At 40.0% G+C, this 19,281-nt stretch overlaps 1 protein-coding gene across 10 annotated transcripts in view; it reads right to left on the minus strand.

Moving 5' to 3' along the window:
* Nucleotides 1-19,281, minus strand: part of NOL4 (nucleolar protein 4) — a 194,281-nt gene that overhangs the window by 99,305 nt on the left and 75,695 nt on the right. For 2 of the 10 annotated variants that reach the window (XM_080578433.1, XM_080578441.1), the window contains exon 1: nucleotides 6,249-12,267. The exons of the other annotated variants lie outside the window; for them this stretch is intronic. The gene's annotated coding sequence lies outside the window, so the exon portion shown is untranslated. Of the gene's footprint in view, nucleotides 1-6,248; nucleotides 12,268-19,281 lie in introns of those variants that run through there. 10 annotated transcript variants of the gene reach the window in all.

The raw sequence follows: 19,281 nt of genomic DNA on the forward strand, positions 1-19,281 counted from the left end.
GCAGCTTCTGAGATTGTTTCATTTTGGAATCACAAGAAGGCCTCAAGGCTAGATGCTGAATTGATTCAAAAATTGCAGATCAATCTGGGGAAAGCATAATTTTATTACCCCTGATTAAATGAGTGCAAGTCTCCAACATACAGTAAAATATTTACACAAAATGACCAATCATACTGCATACGTCAGTCCAAATACTTAAAAAAGTTTCAGCTGTCTAAGCAAAGAAGTAGTTGCCATCTTTGATCCTCCAACACATGAACAAAGACATGTTGGAAGACTCAAACGGCAGCCTTCCTAAAAGAAAACACCTCTCTTTGTTAGCCTGTGTCAACTATAGCAGCTTCAATAGAGAAGCATTTAGAAAGCATTCTAAGAATATTGTCTTCCTCTTCAGAAAAGTTTGTAATACTTCAAAGTTATTCTTGGCATTGCTCTTTCTGCAAAGAGCTAAGTATAGTAGTTTGGTTCCTGTCTCCCCAAAATTAGATGAAGCCCTAGAACAGCAGGATACAAAGTCAGTGCTTGTCTCCTGTACAACGAATATGCTGTTGTAAACACATCAACAGAGCAAAGATGAGAAAAATCCATATAGATGGAGATAGAGCAATTATCAGTGATGCAGAAAATACCTAAATTCCAGTTGCTGCACAACTTGATTCAGATAAGAGGTTTGAACTTTCATTTCTCAACCCTAGCTAAAATGTCCTGGAATGCTTTTGGGCTTTTGGTCCAAAAGCTTTCAGGCTGAACTTGAGAAGCCTTTCAAGATCAAAATTTTGTGAGAGCTGCTTTAATTTCAATGTTATCTTCTTTTGTTGAAGAACACCTGGGACAGCCATAATTTAACATATTTCTAACAAAGGGTAAGAAACACTTGATAATTGTATTGAAAATCATGGACGTGGAAGTCCTTTTTCTGTAGAAGTTACAACCAGATTCTCAAACAGTCTGTTTTTGCAAAATGCATGTCTTTCTAACATCACAATGAAATCTGCAGTGCCTGGAGTTTCCTACACTACAAGTACCTGCTAAGCTCAACAACACAGCTGCTGCTGCTGCAGGAAATTAAGATGAAATACAGGGAGTAGAGGCTTAGCTTTTGTAGTGGAAGTAGAGGCATGCTGACAGCACGTTTGCAGATAGAAAAAGGACTGGTACTGCTAATCCAATCTCTGTGTCATGTGATAACCACAATATGAGCCATTAAAAACAATCTTCAGTAGTTTACATAGCAATGAAGAGCAGAATGGAATTATATTAGTGAATATCATGGCACTCTTGCTCTTGGACCTGAATTTCCAAAACACAGTTTTGATCAGATCCCATTTAGTTTGCCTCTGGCTGAAAGCATTCACAAATCACAGATGCTTTCAGGACTGCTGATGATGTTGTCATCAACCCATACAAACAGCAGTCTTGCAAGGGCCAAACATCTCAGGTGGCTTATGTCTAACTTCAGCTCAACTACTCACATACACAAAACATATTTTGAAAATAGGAAAGTGATAAAGCAATGGAAACCTGAAGTAAATAAACGGCTTAAAGAACATAGGGATAGTAACTATTCTTAACGATAATGTATTTATGGTGTTGATAGAATCCCGCCATGAAGGGATATTGTCTGAAATATAGGGAAAAAGAACCTTGGACTTAAAAAGTTGACTCACACACAATGTTTTATTATTATTTTTATTTTTTGTACATAAACAACGAAACACCTAACTTACAATAAAACAAAAACAATTGTCTTATCTTCCTCTACTCAGCATGTTTCAGAAAACACTTCCAACCATAATGAGCAGAGAAAGACAAACACAAAATTACTTATCCACCTATACACAGACTATTAAAGGGGTCCACACTAGAATACACCAATAACTAATATATTGTCAAGAATAAATGTGCAATGAGAAATTAAAACGCACTACATGTGAAAAGACTGATCACTCAAATCTTGGGCTCACACTATTCTCCTAAGTCCTGTAAAATTCCAGGTGGATGATTCTGGTAAAAGAACAAGAGAAACTCCAGATTACCATTGTATAAATTTCTACCTCAACTGCAATTTTCTTATTATTTATACTAGTGTTTTACATTTTAATATTCTGCCAGTAAAATAAACCTTTGTATTCCTCAATAAGGAGCTTGTATGCCCCTCATGCTCCTGGTAGACCCTTGCTGTCACGGTCTCACAAATGACCTCTAGAGAAGGCTGAAAAATTCAGTTTGCTATAGCTAGCAGCGTACAAAATTACAAGAATACTGGGGTCACAACAACAATTCCACTTGCATTAGTATTAGGGTTGTCATCCCAGACAACATATGGTATTTCAACTACCAGTGGAAACAGAATTTGCCCAGGAAATCTTGTTTCCTCACCCTTTGTATTTGGCCTTGCTGAAAATTAGCATTGCTATTTTGCCCAGTTCTTCAGCTGATATAAAATACTTATTACACCAAAGCCAGAAGCACAGCACTGAGAAAACACTTTTTAATTAACTGCTACAAAACTGGCCAGAAGAACACCATACACATGGCTGAAATCTACCTTTGGATATATATGTTCTTAATCTCACTAGAGTCAACAGCAGCCAGTGTTCATTGCCTGGGAAATAATTCAGTCCATTAAATTAATCAATCTACATACAACTACTGGCTTCAGAGTTTTACTCTGGGGAAGAAAAGAAAGATAAAAGAGACTTAAAATATCCAAAATATTGCCATGTGGCTATTACTTTTTTGAATTAAGTCAAATTCAACTCAAAAATATTTTTAAATCCTTGATTTGTTTAATAAAAATAAATAAAGAATAAAAATCAAAAGATCTGAGCTTATGTTTAAAGGCAAATAAAATCCCACTAGATTTAAACTTCCTGTTTCAGTTGAAGATACTTTTCTTTCATTGACGGCCACTTTCGCTACCTTCAAACTATTTATGGTCTCTTTAGAAATATGAGACATGTACATATATTTTAAAAGAATTAAAGAGACAAATAAGCCCCAGGAAACAGAACACCTTGCAACCAAGAAAAAATAGCATCACTATTGCTGTTTTCTTATTAAAATGTGGTGAATAAAACTCTAATATGGAGAGACACATACATTGTATGTAAAGACGCAATGTAGCCTGAAGTTTGTATGTAGTATAAATTTATGATTTCTGTTACTGGTTTAATGAGAATACCAGCAGCAAGATTCCTGCCGGGGTAGAATAGAGTTTGTGATTTTAGCATATTTTTGGATGTTAACAGACGGCCAGGTTCTGTGAGGTGCAACGTACTACCTGGGAAGTGCTGAACGTCTTACCTCTACTTCCCTGAATTAGTACCTGAATGAGAAAGAGACAATTTTTTAGCCATGAATTCCAAATGGAGGAAGATCTCAGGTTGTAGGCAGGGGCTGTGCTTTATAAATAATTTATTATTATTATTATTGTTATTATATTTTTAATTTTGGCAATAGTGAAAAATGTTTCAAGGAAAGACAGCAACACACTAATAACTATATTTTTCTGATTGGTGTCATAATTCTCAACTTTGACCTGGTGATCCAGTATATACATTACATCATACTACTTTTATGCATGTAAAAGACACATCAGAGAGCATGATGTTAGTCAGTTCAACATCTAGCCAGCAGACAGCCTGAATACTAGGACAGGGTGGCACAGGGAGGAGGCAGTTCAGGCAGAGGGCAGTACCTGCAGGGAGCAGGAATGAAGACAAGAGGCTGGGCAGAGGAGTAACCTGCTGCTGTAAGGAAGCAAAGAGTTCTCACAGCAGGAAAAGTCCAGATGATGAAACCTGGTAGAAGAGGCTACATCTGTAATTTTTAGGAGTTTAGGGACTCTGATTAAATTATATATTTGTTTATTTTTGTATACAATAATCAGACATTCCTCTGTTTCTTAGTTTCTGGCAACTCTAGGAAATGAATTATCTTTAATCAAAGGACAGGATTATATAGGAACTCCCTCAAGTTTGGAGGCCTAACCTCCTGAGTCTGAGCTGTCTCTACTGCTTGGATCTGCCCTTGTGTGTGATACACTCACACTGTTACAAGTATGCTCAGCCTTTTCTTAGAAGAGAATGCAACACAGGTAATGGGTTTAGGCGCATGCTTTCAACCTTATTGCAGTTTCTCACATGTAAGTAGTCCTGTTTACTGTGTTAGTGCTTAAAGTTGTCTAAAAATACAGATAAGGAGTTCAAGTCCCTTTATGAAAATTCAGCCTTAATAAAACTTGGACCAACTTCCTAAAATCCCACATTTTGCAGAAGACAAAAAAAGTTGAGGCAATGTTTGACCAGCCAACCTTACACAATACAGAAATTAAACATTAGGGGAAAAAAAAAAAAAAAAAAAGGTATCAAAACATGACCTTGAGAGAAAAAAATCCAACATCTTGGTTAATTTAAGAAAATGACACACAAGGTAGAAAATTTGTGTAATTAAACATTTACAGTTTTTAAAAAGGTATAGATAGCTATGTTAAAAAGTGTAACTATAAAATAGCCTCACAGAGGTTGTGAAAATACACAATGAATTATCTGGCAAACGTATGTTATTTTATCACAGAAGAGACTTTTAAAACCAATATTTTAACTGGAAGGATAATGAAGAATAATTTCTGAGTGCTTTCTCAGTTTGCTTAGCAGTTGTGTGGATTCCCTGTCACCCATATGTCTCCCACAGATTCAAGGGCCAGCTTGAATAATGGCATAAAGCTTCTGTACATTTTGTGCTTATTTATATAGTCTTCTACATAATAAGTATACACTGGCTACTGATTTTGTCATCTACAGAGAAGACAGACATTCTCTTTGATTATCAATGCTCTTACTATTTGGCAAATGAGACCAAAAAAAAAAAAAAGTTTTCTGAGATCACTCATATTAACCAATCTGGAGCTCATGTGTGACTCTTTCTGAGCTGCCCTGGGAGGGAATAAAAGAAAACAAATGCCCCTTCACTACCCATTTCATAGACCCAGGTCACTGGAATGGCAACACAGTGTTCTTTCATCATATCAGTCAAGATGATTTCCCTTTTTACTCTACAGGCACACAGAGAACCATACATATGCTGTTTCTTTAAGCAGACTGAGTGTGTTTATTAGGTTTTTGCAACAAGAAAGGTTTTAGATATGCGAAAATTGCCTATTCTTCAAAGTGAAAACAGGTCTTTTACTTCCCCAGTGATATATAATCATGAATCACTAACGGGCCTCATTAAAACAAAGACCTCATTTGTCTGCATATATATATGCATGTATGTATTGCAGAAACACACACACACACGCATACATTTTATACATGTAAAACATATGCATAAATAGATCTAAATTAGACAGTATTTGTATATATTAATCATGAAGTTACTTTTTTACTTAAAAACTCAACAGGAAAAATATACATACTAACATTGTAAAAATACATAGGCTGAACATATAAACTCTGTTAAAAATAATAATTTTAGGAAAAGCTGACAGTAATAAAAAACAGACAGTTCAAACCTTATTGCAAATCATCTAGTTAAAAGCTGGGAGACTTGAGCATCTATTAAAGTGAAATACAGGACCATATCAAAGACAGCTAGAACATTAAAATAACCAGAAATTGAATAGCTAGAATACTCTCTGTTTAACTACTACAAGCAATAAAACAGACACACATTTCACATGCTGCATCATGTCACACACCATCTTAATTTAGCTACATTAAAATGAGTTTTCCTCAAATAAAAGCTTGTATCATGACTATACCTTTAAAAAGCTCATGTTCCCTCTGTTTGGGTTTTAATATGAAGAAAAAACCACTGTTGAATCAGAGTTGTACGTTTTCATGCTTAATATTGATAGTTCAGCACTTTTTCAGTTGACTTTGCAGCACACACAAATCACACTTTCCCGCTTATTTTTCAGCACACAGGAATTCTTAAGCACGCCGCACAGTGCATACACAATTTGTAAGTCACGCTCATCATCGCTTGTTCAGCGTTATGCACCGAATGAGACATGCTCCAGGTTCCTAGGTGCGCGTCTCACGGTGATGTTTTAAAATTTTATCACCTAGTTTCCAGGGAACTAAGGCTCTAAATCTGTATTTGAAATACCACCTAAACGGGTGAAACGGATTGGTATTCCACACACAGCCTCCTGCTGTCATTCCACTGTTGGCATGGGACAGTCTTCGGCAAGACTTAGAAAACCTCATTCAATATTCCTCTCTGGAGGATCTGACACTTACTGTGAATTCTGCTCTTCAACTTAAATACCAGTGTCTGTGGCAGGCCAATTCTATCATTGCAGATACAGCATCCCTCAGGCGAGGTCCAACCTTTCTCTCGCAGTGCACCCAGGGATTAGCTTGACTTCCCCTAAATTCTCTCCAGTGCACAGTACGAGCTAATCTTTCCTGTAGGAAGCAGGAGATGGGGTTGCCATGACAACAGAGCACATTCTAGCAGTGGGACCACTGAGATGAGCTGAAAAGACGACAGTGAAACATGCACTCAGCCTTCCTCCGGGGCTACGGGCTCCTTCCTCCAGGATTTAATTCCCCTGCAAGTTTACTGGCAGGCTAGGAGGTTGATTATCTATGTATTTTGCTACGGGGAGATTACTAGTTAAGAATATGGTTGAGAGATCATAGCGTTATTTAATGAAACTGCCATCCCTGCTTACGTTAAATTGCTGATTTTCTAAGCAGCGTGGCTGCTATTAAACACTCCTCATTCATACACATTAGTCCTACGCTTAGTCCACGCTAACATCTCACCGTAATAAAGAAATGAAGTCTCAAGCCAAGTCCTGAGCTTCAGCTTTGGTTTTCCAGCGTATTAGCCACAGCCTTTCTTTCCCCGTTTTACACTCGTAGACATGCATGCACACAAAGAGCACGGTACAACATCTGTGTTTGAGGCGCGGGGGTTTATGCTGAGGGGGGAGGGGATGCTGACAAAAGCAAATCACAGCGGCCACGTGTCTCATATAAACGAGAAAACAGCCACAATAAGCTTTGGGAGCCCTGTTCATCAGGCTAAAGAAAAACGAGTAATCCATACTGTAAATACCAGCTATTTGCTGCCCCAGAATAATGTCTGGATCCTATGCTTTAAGCATTTTTTCTCAATGAGAATAATAGAAAGCTTTTATAGTCACTTCAATTATTTATGCATTTTTAATTGTTCAATCAAATTTTCATGCAAAAGTTTTTTCTTTGTGCTTTTTTTTTTTTTTTACAACACCACACAACAATTATGGTAAATTCCTGGAGGCTGGAGCATGACTGTGCCTTCTTGTGTTATTTCAGACACAAGCACATCTCAGTGAGCTGTCACGTTAAAGAAGCAGTAGCTGAGAATGTAATGCCCGTCTTTAATCATGCTTTTAACCGTCCATTTGCACAGAACTGATTCCTTACTCCTTTGTGCCTTCTCTCTTGAGCATGCGATGTGTGTGGCTACACACACAACACAGCATCAGCAGATAGGACACACAAGCCCCTCAGCCCCAGAAATGTCTTGCTGCATCTGAGTACTAAAAGAGCTGTAGATGAGTCAAATCTACACTATCTGAATCCATTTCTCTCTCTGGAAATTTTAAAAGCAAGGAGCCTCCACTATGCATTCTGACACGTGAAAGAGAAAGAGCCCACAAGCTGCACATGAGCCAGATCTCCTACTGGGGAGGGGAGGGGAGCAAAACAGTGTGCAGAGATATAACAGCTTTCCCTGTACAGCAAGTCATACAGGACAGCTGGCAGGTTAGTCCCAACTTAACTTGGTCTCAGCAGACCTGGTATGGCCAGGAATAAGGCTTTGGCTGGGGAGGGAAGGAACCCTCTTCTTACAGGCACCTCACTGCCTGGGATGGGTAAGGAAATTTTGGGGAAGTCTGGGGGAATGGGGGCATGAGGTTGGTCAGGTCAAGATCTTCTTGGGCAGACTTATAATCAAATGGCCATCTTTTCCAGCTGCTACCCTGGTTGCATTTACAGTGAGGAGTGAACAGACAAAACCCAACAAAAAGCATTACATTTATTTTCCATGGCTAGACAGAATTGCACTTCTTGAATTTTGAAAAATATCTGTTACACAACCCCTTCAGTTTTACCTTAATTTGGATCTTAGCGTGTATCGAGAATATACATGCCTATGTACAAAATAGTATCACTCAGCATCTGCTGTCTCTGACTCATCCCACAGCTTGCTGTGAAGATGAATTACACTACACAGTATAGCACCTGTATTTATTAACATCTAATTAGTGTTAGTTTCCTTTTTTTTTCTTTTTTTTTTTTTACACCACGTTCCACTCGTGTTCTATACAACTGGAGAAAATCCAAGCCATGTAAATGACATATGGTTTTGCTTTTGAAATCATCCAGCCAGAATTCCCAAATACTGAAGAATCTTTGGCTAAATGATTTTGAGCTCGAGAGACAATATTTTACACCTTCAATTCCACTGGGAAATGCTGATATTTGTAGGCATGCAAATTGGCTTTGAGGAAAAAAAATCAGATGTTGAATGATGTTACAGATTTTTCCTGTCATACGCTGTCTTCTCACAATGTGAAAGAAATAGTTATCAGCAAGATTAATGCAGTGAAAATAGCTAAACTACTATAATGTCTAATGAAAGTGAAGTTCTGTTTCTTTTTTGTTTCACAAACTATAACTGTAGAAATCGGTAAATATTGCCCCTAGAATGCAAACATGCATTTCTTAATGCTCATGTACAGAACTTACATTTGATAATACTGAGTCTTGTTCTTCTGGAAATTCAGTCTTTTGACCAAACACAAAATATAAGTACTGTATTCCTTTAGTAATTGAGTAGCAAATGCATTCCCCTGCCAGCACCCTAAACTCGCAGTACACACTTACTAAACTGGGTCCAAATTTGCCCTGAACATCTTTCCCATTTCAGGCTGAAACTTCTTGGACTTTATTTCTGGTGGATACCTGTATCATTCCCTCAGCAGGAATGCACCCTCTCACACATGTGGAGAACCAGTGGCACTTTAACTCTGCAAAGTTCAGAGATCTCCTGGAACATCCAAGAACTCACAGCTATCTCTATTACATATGTATATGCATATACGTATACCCAGGGAAAGTCAACTGTTTTAATAAAACCAGGTAGAAGTTGCCAGAACAAGGAATGAGATAAAATTAAAGATGATGAGACATATTTAAGCAATCTAGTCTGACTAGGGAGCAACACGTACCTGTAACATACTAGGAGAAAAGAAACATGTTGGTAAGGCTCGAAAGTATATGTCAGCTCTCGGTCCTTAGCAGAAATAAGCTCCTACCACTACTCTACCTTTTTCAAAGGCAGTCTACCCTTTAATGAGGGTGGAGTCTGAAATTTGCCCTCTGTCTACCCTGTTGTTTGGGAAGGGGATGAGAGGTGAATATGCAGCAAGCACTTTTCCTCTCAACAAGACACCCACAGTTTAAGGAAAAGATGTGGGAGCTCAAAAGATGCATCCTGTCCTTCGTTTCTGCACGAATTCACAGCTTTGGCCACAAATGAGGAGTCTGAGGGTGTTATGTTGAAAATAAACACGAAAGAAGAAAGGAATATAAAGCTAATATGTGAGTCCAACATGAAAAGTTGACACAAGAAAGTGAAGGTTTCTGTTTTGATTTCCTTTCTATTTCTTTACTATGCTTAACTGAGAAATCACCATTGAATTCTCATTTTTATTGTATAGTTTCTGTACATATATCTATTCACAGAGTGCTTGAAATCTGTGGGTGAAAGGGAATATCAATCTTCTTTTTAAGAACTGTTAATTTGAAATTAAACAATGCTACATACTGGGGCTGAACAAAAGCACATGTAAGTCTTGCTGGAACAGAGCTACTGTGCCCAGTACTTTGCAGAATCAAACCCTTGATTTGGGGTTTTAAAACCCTTAATTCCCTATCTGTTCCTTTCTCTCTTTAAAAACATCTTGGTAACTCAGGTTCTGCATTTGTCGGGTGAATTCCTGATATGAAACACTGAGTGCATTTCAGTTCTAATGTAGTGATAAATCAAGAATGAGAAGTCTACACCAGTGCAAGCTGTACAACCACCTTGTGATAGCAAACATCAGTTTTAATATTCTAAACACAAAACTAAAGGAGCAAAATGAATGATCAGAATAAATCTAAATATATAAATTTAAAAGAATTATTTTGCTTTTGCACTTCATGAAGCTAACAAAACTATTCTTAAACACAATTTCATTTTTGGAAAGGTATCATACAATTTAGCATTTGCCTCCTGTAATTCCATCCATTGGTTCATTTAAGCAATCAGGATCTATTTCCTGTACCACTTACACTGTTTTTTTACATCTCTGGTTCCTCTCAATTCACTGACTTTACTCAAGGTTTGCAAATAGCAGTAGGTATTAACAGAATTAGGGTCAGGTTTGAATCAAGTGATATTGTAAATGATGACACATTTCAAGAGATGATCTTTGAATATGCAAAAATCATTGTGATTTCATTCAAATTGCCAAAGTAATTTACACACAAAAATAAAATAAAATAAAATAAAACAGCCTGCACTTAAAAAAATAACAATAATATCATTTTATCTTCTTAAAACAATGCTTTGCATTTGGGGAATGTAGTGCCAAATGTAGAAGTACTTACTGGAAGGACAAGATACCCTATTGTGAGACATGGGCAACATTTAACAACATTAAACAAAATTATTTCTCCGTTGAAATCATAAACGCAACACAAGGTCAGAAGTTAAGATACAGCAAGATGTTCTTTCTTCTAGGCCTGTAGGATTAATTCATCAGACTGGGAGTGGTGGAGAGGCATAGCAAAGATAAATATGCGCTTTCAAATGTCTGTTGACTATATGTCTTCTAAAAATTAGTTTCCTCAGTTTCTTAATCAGGCAATGGGGTTGGACGAGGCAATTTCCAGAGGTCCATTCCAGACTCAAAGATTCTGCAGTTCTGTTAACTACACAGGCTAGTCTGAGGCAGTACAAACTCCGATGAGTGAGACCAAAAATAAAAGATTACATCACACTTATGCCTGATAGACAGTCTTATTCAAAAAGAGGTTAGAAATAAACACTGGCTTTAAAATACAAGCTGTAATTTCCAGCAATGAGCCCTTACCACTCTCCTAAAAGAGCGTAAGAACAGACAATTTCCTGGCCCTAACACCAGGCACCAGCTAGAGACTAGACACAAGAGTGAGAACAGAGCAGGCATGCCTCCTTATCTTACCCTTCTACCACCTTTAGGTCAGACAGCTCCCAAACCCAACCTAATATACTTTGGCTACATTTTTAGCCAAATTGTCCATTCCCTGTGGACCTCCCCAGGAAGTGAGCTCTGTCCTTTGGGCCAGCTACAGCAGACTGACTTGTGTCCATGCTAGACCAGTTTCGTACACACTGCATAACGCTGAAACCCTCTCATCTGCATGGTAAGCCCAAGTTAACCAAATGGTGATAACAATCCTCCATAGTGCTGGTTGTAAAAAGCACACTAATGACATTGCATCGTGGTGTCCAAATCCTCAGAGGGACTTGGCTGACTTGTTCCCAAGAGAAGCCTGAATGTGAACTTCATGGACAGGATGTGGATGATCTGCAGATCAGATCTGCATCTAAAAAATGCAAAAATTAGTTTAAAGACTCTGCTCTTCAAGGATTTTCTCTCTATTATTTTTTTATTTGTTCTTTGACCCTGTATAAGCATTTGGCATCTACAACCTCCATTTGTGATGCACAAAAAAACTGTCTTGTTTTATTTATTCTGGTCATGACCTCTGGTAATTTCATCATACATTTTTTATTATGAAAGACAACAAATAAACAGTCCTTCTCAATCTTCTCCTTGTCACTTGTGACTTTATAGACGTCAGTCATGTCCTCTTAAGTCATCCTTTTTCTGGGTTAAAGTGTCTTAGTGTGTAGTCCAGTCTCTCATGCAGACTATTTCATTTGTTTGATCTTCCTTGTCACCTTTCCCTGTACCTTTTCTTCAATACCCTTTTTTTGAAAGGGAGGGTGGAATGGCACTATAGGTACATAAATTTATACAGGGATGTGGCATGAGTATAAGAATTACTATGCTGGGTCAGACAAAGTCTATTTTGCCCATCATTCTTTCTTTGATGGTGGTGAAAAAGCAGATGCTACTGTTCACTGTTTTGTTGCCTATTTCTCTCCTGCTGGATCCCATTGTTCTTCATCTGTATTAAGCTCTTTAGTCTCTTCCTTCTATTCACAGATTCACAGATTTCTCTAGGTTGGAAGAGACCTCAAGATCATCGAGTCCAACCTCCGACCTAACACTAAGTACTCCACTAAACCATATCCCTAAGCTCTACATCTAAACGTCTTTTAAAGACCTCCAGGGATGGTGACTCCACCACCTCCCTGGGCAGCCCGTTCCAATGCTTAATAACCCTTTCGGTAAAGAAGTACTTCCTAACATCCAACCTAAAACTCCCCTGTCGCAACTTTAGCCCATTCCCCCTCGTCCTGTCACTAGGCACGTGGGAGAATAGACCAACCCCCACCTCTCTACAGCCTCCTTTCAGGTAACTGTAGAGAGCGATGAGGTCACCCCTGAGCCTCCTCTTCTCCAGGCTGAACAAGCCCAGCTCCCTCAGCCGCTCCTCGTAAGACTTGTTCTCCAGACCCCTCACCAGCTTGGTCGCCCTTCTCTGGACTCGCTCGAGCACGTCCATGTCCTTCCTGTAGCGAGGGGCCCAAAACTGAACACAGTACTCGAGGTGCGGCCTCACCAGAGCCGAGTACAGGGGCACAATCACTTCCCTAGACCTGCTGGCCACACTGCTTCTTATACAGGCCAGGATGCCGTTGGCCTTCTTGGCCACCTGAGCACACTGCTGGCTCATATTCAGCCGACTATCCACCAATACTCCCAGGTCCTTCTCGGCCAGGCAGCTTTCCAGCCACTCATCTCCCAGCCTGTAGCTCTGCTTGGGGTTGTTGCAGCCCAGGTGCAGGACCCGGCACTTGGCCTTGTTGAACTTCATGCAGTTGACCCCAGCCCATCGCTCCAGCCTATCAAGATCCTCCTGTAGAGCCTTCCTGCCCTCGAGCAGATCGACACACGCACTTAGCTTGGTGTCATCTGCAAACTTACTGAGGGTGCACTGGACGCCCTCATCCAGATCATCAATAAAGATATTAAAGAGGACCGGCCCCAGTACCGAGCCCTGGGGGACTCCACTAGTGACCGGCCTCCAACCAGATTTGACTCCATTCACCACAACTCTCTGGGCCCGGCCATCCAGCCAGTTTCTAACCCAGCGAAGCGTACGCCAGTCCAAGCCCCGAGCAGCCAGTTTCTTGAGGAGAATGTTGTGGGGAACGGTGTCAAAAGCCTTACTGAGGTCAAGGTAGACCACGTCCACAGCCTTTCCCTCATCCACCAAGCGCGTCACTTGGTCATAGAAGGAGATCAGGTTCGTCAAACAGGACCTGCCTTTCATAAACCCATGCTGACTGGGCCTGATCGCCTGCTTGCCCTGCAAGTGCCGCGTGATGACCCTCAAGATAATCTGCTCCATGAGCTTCCCCGGCACTGAGGTCAAACTGACAGGCCTATAGTTCCCCGGGTCTGCCCTCCGGCCCTTCTTATAGATAGGCGTCACATTGGCTAGCCGCCAGTCAACCGGGACCTCCCCCGATAGCCAGGACTGCCGATAAATGATGGAAAGCGGCTCAGCCAGCTCCTCCGCCAGTTCTCTCAGTACCCTTGGGTGGATCCCATCCGGCCCCATCGACTTGCGCACATCCAAGCTCCGTAGCAGGTCGCCAACCATTTCCTCAAGGATAGCGAAGGCCACATCCAGCTCCCCATCCCCTTCCACCAGCTCAGGGCACTGGGTGTCCGGAGAACAACCGGTATTGCCGCTAAAGACTGAGGCAAAGGCGGCATTAAGCACCTCAGCCTTTTCCTCATCCTTAGTAACTAGGTTTCCCCTCGCATCCAGTAAAGGATGGAGATTCTCCCTAGTCCTCCGTTTCGCGTTGATGTATTTGTAAAAGGATTTTTTGTTGTCTTTAACGGCAGTAGCCAGATTGAGCTCCAGATGAGCTTTGGCCTTTCTAATTTTCTCCCTGCACAGCCTCGCTACATCCTTGTAGTCCTCCTCAGTGGCCCGCCCTTTTTTCCAAAGATTATAAACCCTCTTTTTTCTGCTAAGCTCCAGCCGCAACTCTCTGTTGAGCCAGGCCGGTCTTCTTCCACGCCGGCTCATCTTTGGGCACGTGGGGACGGACCGCTCCTGTGCCATCACGATTTCCTTCTTGAGGAGCGCCCAGCCTTCCTGGACTCCTCTGCCCTTCAGAACCGCCTCCCAAGGGACTCGGCCAACCAGCGTCCTGAGCAGCTCAAAGTCAGCCCTCCGGAAGTCCAAAACAGCAGTTTTACTGGTCCCCTTCCTGGCCTCGCCAAGAATAGAGAACTCTACCATTTCGTGGTCACTCTGCCCCAGACAGCTTCCGACCACCACATCTCCCACCAGTCCTTCTCTGTTTGTGAAGAGAAGGTCTAGCGGGGCACCACCCCTGGTAGGTTCACTGACCAGCTGCGTCAGGAAGCTATCTCCCACGCTCTCCAGAAACCTCCTAGACTGCTTTCTCTGTGCCGTGTTGTGTTTCCAGGATATGTCCGGGAAGTTGAAGTCCCCCACGAGGACAAGCGCCGACGATTTTGCAACTTCTGTCAGTTGCCTATAAAACTCCTCATCCGTCTCCTCATCCTGGTTCGGCGGTCTATAACAGACCCCCACCAGGATGCTAGCCTTGCCGGCCTTCCCGCGGATCCTAACCCACAGGGATTCAACCTTATCATTCCCAGCCTGGAGTTCCACAATATTAAAAGATTCTCTAATGTAGAGAGCCACGCCACCACCCCTTCTGTGCTGCCTGTCCCTCCTGAAGAGCCGATAGCCAGGCATTGCAGCACTCCAGTCGTGGGAGCGGTCCCACCACGTCTCCGTGATGGCAACCAAGTCGTAGCCTGCCTGCTGCACAATGGCTTCCAGCTCCTCCTGTTTGTTACCCATGCTGCGTGCATTAGTGTAGATGCACTTCAGCTGGGCCATCGCCTTCTTCCCCGGCCTAGCCATTGTTTCCCCCGGCACAGCTCCGACAAGCCTTGTTTGAGCCCCGTCCCCCTTCTTACCTAGTTTAAAGCTCTCTCTATGAGCCCCGCCAGCTCCTGGCCTAGGATCCGTTTTCCCCTTGGAGATAGAGACCCATCTGGGGCCATCAGGCCGGGTGCCGAGTAAAGCTCCCCATGGTGAAAAAACCCAAAATTTCTATGCTGGCACCAGCCTCTGAGCCACCTATTAACCACATGAGCTTTCCATGTCCTCTCCGTGCCTCTCCCTTCCCCCGTAGGGATGGACGAAACTTCCCAACTTCATCAAGATTTGTATACAAAAAAGTTTGTCTACTTTCTCCAACTGCACTAGTTGATTTAACATCTAACTACAAACCCTGTTTAACCCATACCTTTAGTGCTATTGCTAACAATTCATACCAACATGTTTGTCAACCACTACTGAGCAATGAGCTGATGCTTACATAGACCTATTTACTATCCCCCAAAGATGTTATTCCAAAATGGTAACAGCCAGCTGACAGCCAGTGTGAACTGTATATAAATTTAGAATCATATTTCTTCACTATTATTACTTTACATTCACTACAGATGATTTTCTTTTGCTATTTTATCACCTAGTACCATGAGATTCTTCTGTAACTCCTTACAATCGGGATTAGTTTTTTGATCCTGAGTAACTTAGCCTTGTCAACAACAACTGTCACCTAGTTATCCGGCCTTTTTATAAACTAATTATGAATATTTTGGACAATAAGTGTCCTGCTGCAAATCCACTTAGACTCCGTTGATGGCCTCTTTCCACTGAGAAAAATAAATATTTATTCATATTCTCCATTTCTGATTTTTCAGCCACTGGGACACTAAAGAACCTTTAGGAGAGGCCTTCTTAAAAGCCTTGAGGAAGCCCATGTGGATTATGCTTTCATCCCCATTGCTGAGGGATACTCTCACGTACAACAGATTCACATTGGAGCAAGCAAGCTGAAATGGCCCAACGCAGGTCTTGAAGAGAGCTAACAATTAAACTGACTGAATGTTTGGGCATTCTAGTGCTCAGACTTGTAGCCCTGACTCTTTTCTTTTCAGCAGATAGATGTACCTTACAACAGCCACAGGCTCAGCAGCTCTTTCACATACTAATAATTTGGGCTCTTAATGTGTTTGAGCTCTTGACTCTTCCTCTGTACATTGTATTTATACACTGCATTATTATGTACTTCTGCATAGTAACCCTGTTCTTCAGGCTAGTTTCTACCAACGTGACCTGCAAAGACCTCTGAGTTTTTCATGTGCAGTTCCCTGGATACCAGCTGTAACACTGAAAAATTCACATTTCCTATCTTCCCTCTCAATGCAAGATGTTTTGAAGGTCAGATCATTTGTATCTACCTAAACATAAGTGTGAACTTTAAATTGTACATTCCCGAACAGAAAAATCTAGGCGTGGATATTTAAAATATTTAAATTAAATGTCATCTAGGTAATATCACAAAAAGTCTCATTTAGCATCATGTAAATTTAGACAGGAAAACCTATTCACATTCTGAAATAAGAGAGTCCATTTCCAAATCTGGTTTCCAAGTTCAGTGCTATTATCTTTATTTATACACTGTTAAAATGCACTCTCTGAAATAATTTCTTTTCTGTATATATTACTTCAAATATTTACATTTAACTCTATTAAAGAAGCTCATTGATTTCTGTTTAGCTTTATTCATGTGAATTTTGCTCTACAACCTGTCTTTGTGCATAATCTACCCAAACAGCTAGCATCAGGCCGGGCTTGTCAGAAAATAAATAAATAAATAAATAAAATTTCATGATGACCAATGTATTTATTTCTTTCTTCTTTTAATGCTCATAACTGTGGTCAGAAAGGAGCATCTCTGTGTTAAAATGGACACAATATCCATTCTGGCTTTATCAGCTAATTTTAAATATCCAAGCATTTTTTAAAAAGCCAAGTATTAGGCATTGAAAACAAAAATCAAGTAGTACAATTAGTTAAGAAAAAAAAATAAATTAAACTTAATTAGCTTTGTAAAAGTAATTTCTGGATAAATTTTAAGGATTTAAAAAAAAAAAAAAAGTGCTCCACTCTTCAGTGCATATTTCTCCAATATTTCCTTTCCAGCAGCCAAAATAGCTGTACTGGAGCATGCATTCTAAATGCATAAATTCTTTTCCATTACTTCAAAAAAAAATCCCACAGCATAATGCAATTGCAATAGGTATTATCAGTATGGTAGATGCTTTTTATAGTCTTTACGGTTTCAAATGAAATTAATTTTAGAAGCTGCATCAAATTTTCTTCCTGGTACTTCAAGTCATGTCACTACAGTGCTTTGGATGACCGACCTGCTGTGCATTTCTATGTTTGAATGGGCTTAGGTCTGTTTTCAACATAACAAGAAGTCTGCTTTTCCCTCATATAATATTGGATCTTGAACTAAAATTTAGTTTCTTCTCCCATTTATCAATTTAAGCTACAGTTCAGGATAAAGACACTGATGTTAAAAATAAGCTGGAAATAGGATCCAACAACATAGTGAGATGACTGAAAGTTCTGTAAACAAATAGCTTTGAAAGACCAAAAAATGCCAATTTCCCAATCATGCCAGGCAAGAAGTTATATTTAATGCTCCCTGAATAGCTTTATGAATTCAGAACTGGAGAAAAAATATTTTAAGTAATTCCTATCTTAAAGATCACAGAAAATAACAATTTTTACATATACCACATTGGCTGATGATGTTTCCCCAAGAGCTGCCATTTATGACAGACACACAGAGGAATCAAGATGAGGGAAAAATAAGAAAAGTGGTACCATGTTAATGGCCCAGCAAAGTGACAAAAATCATCTGAGTTATCTCTAAAATTCTGTGGATGAATATTTGGTGTAAGATCAAGAGTACCAAAATCAAAAGAGAAGCAATTTATGTTTCATTGCATAACTACAAAAAGTGACAAGAAATCTATGCCAGCCAGTTCTGGCTTGACAAAACATCGTAATCAAGGAACTTATAGTACAGGAAAAGTGTTGAATACTCAAATTTTTATTCTGGTTCAGTGTATGTCATCACATTTGTAAGAAATGTACCCATAATATCACATGACTGCTTGAATGAAAATTGGGGAAGAGAATAAAATGGAGCTAAAGAACATGCAAGCTGTAAGACAGATGCTTTTCATACATTCAGTTACACAGTTAGATCTAAGACTCTTAAAGTACCAAGATCTGTACCAAAATACCTTCAGTTCTCCACTTTGCTACAAGGTGCATCACAGGAAGACTTGTATGAGATGCTGAAGCAACAGCACATTAAGAGGACATGAAGAAGATTATGAAGAAAAATTTACTTCCTCTCACTGTTTCCACCTTTGTCCAAAGCTCTGTTAAGTTTCACTGGCAGGCATGTAAAGAATAATTCTTTGGGCCTGGTAGGAGCAACAGCTAAACTCAGTTTCCAGAATGGGAATCTCAGACAGGAATTATGAGACCATCCCTTAAATTTTTATTTTACATTCTCAACAGAAGAGGCCAATCCAATATTTCACCTGGCATTAGACTCAAAGAATTAGATGAAGAAATTATTGAAGGGACACCAATCCTTCAATAAATGGTTTATGTATTGCATATAAGAAAAATAAATAAACAAAAATTGAGACGTGAGAGCATTGCCTGGGCCACAACCTTGGCTGCTTATTACATCTGCTATCTAATTCTCAGAGACAGACATAAAAGTTGAGGAACCGTTAACAGGGACAGAATGGATATGGTAAAGTAAAACTGATCTAAGAGTACACACTGTAAAGGAGAAAAGTGTGGAAAAATTGATACACAGGGTATTCTAATGCTCAAAGCAAAGCACACTACATGCATACAGTAAGGTAGCAGAAAAAAAATCATAAATATCATGTTAAGACAATGATTGATATCTTTTTCCCTTTCCTGCTTTGAGAAAAACAAACATTCGAATAGTGAATTTGTGAAAGCCAATTTCCAATAGGTTGCACAATAGAGGGAAACAGCACTACCTGAATGAACTTCTATGGACTGTCCACCCTAAGACGTCAAATAAAAAGTATAAATGTAGTCCTTAATTCTCAGATCACGTGAAAACTTTCCTTATTGC

This window comes from Anser brachyrhynchus, assembly GCF_964034855.1.
Source record: "Anser brachyrhynchus genome assembly, chromosome: 2".
Taxonomy (NCBI): domain Eukaryota; kingdom Metazoa; phylum Chordata; class Aves; order Anseriformes; family Anatidae; genus Anser; species Anser brachyrhynchus.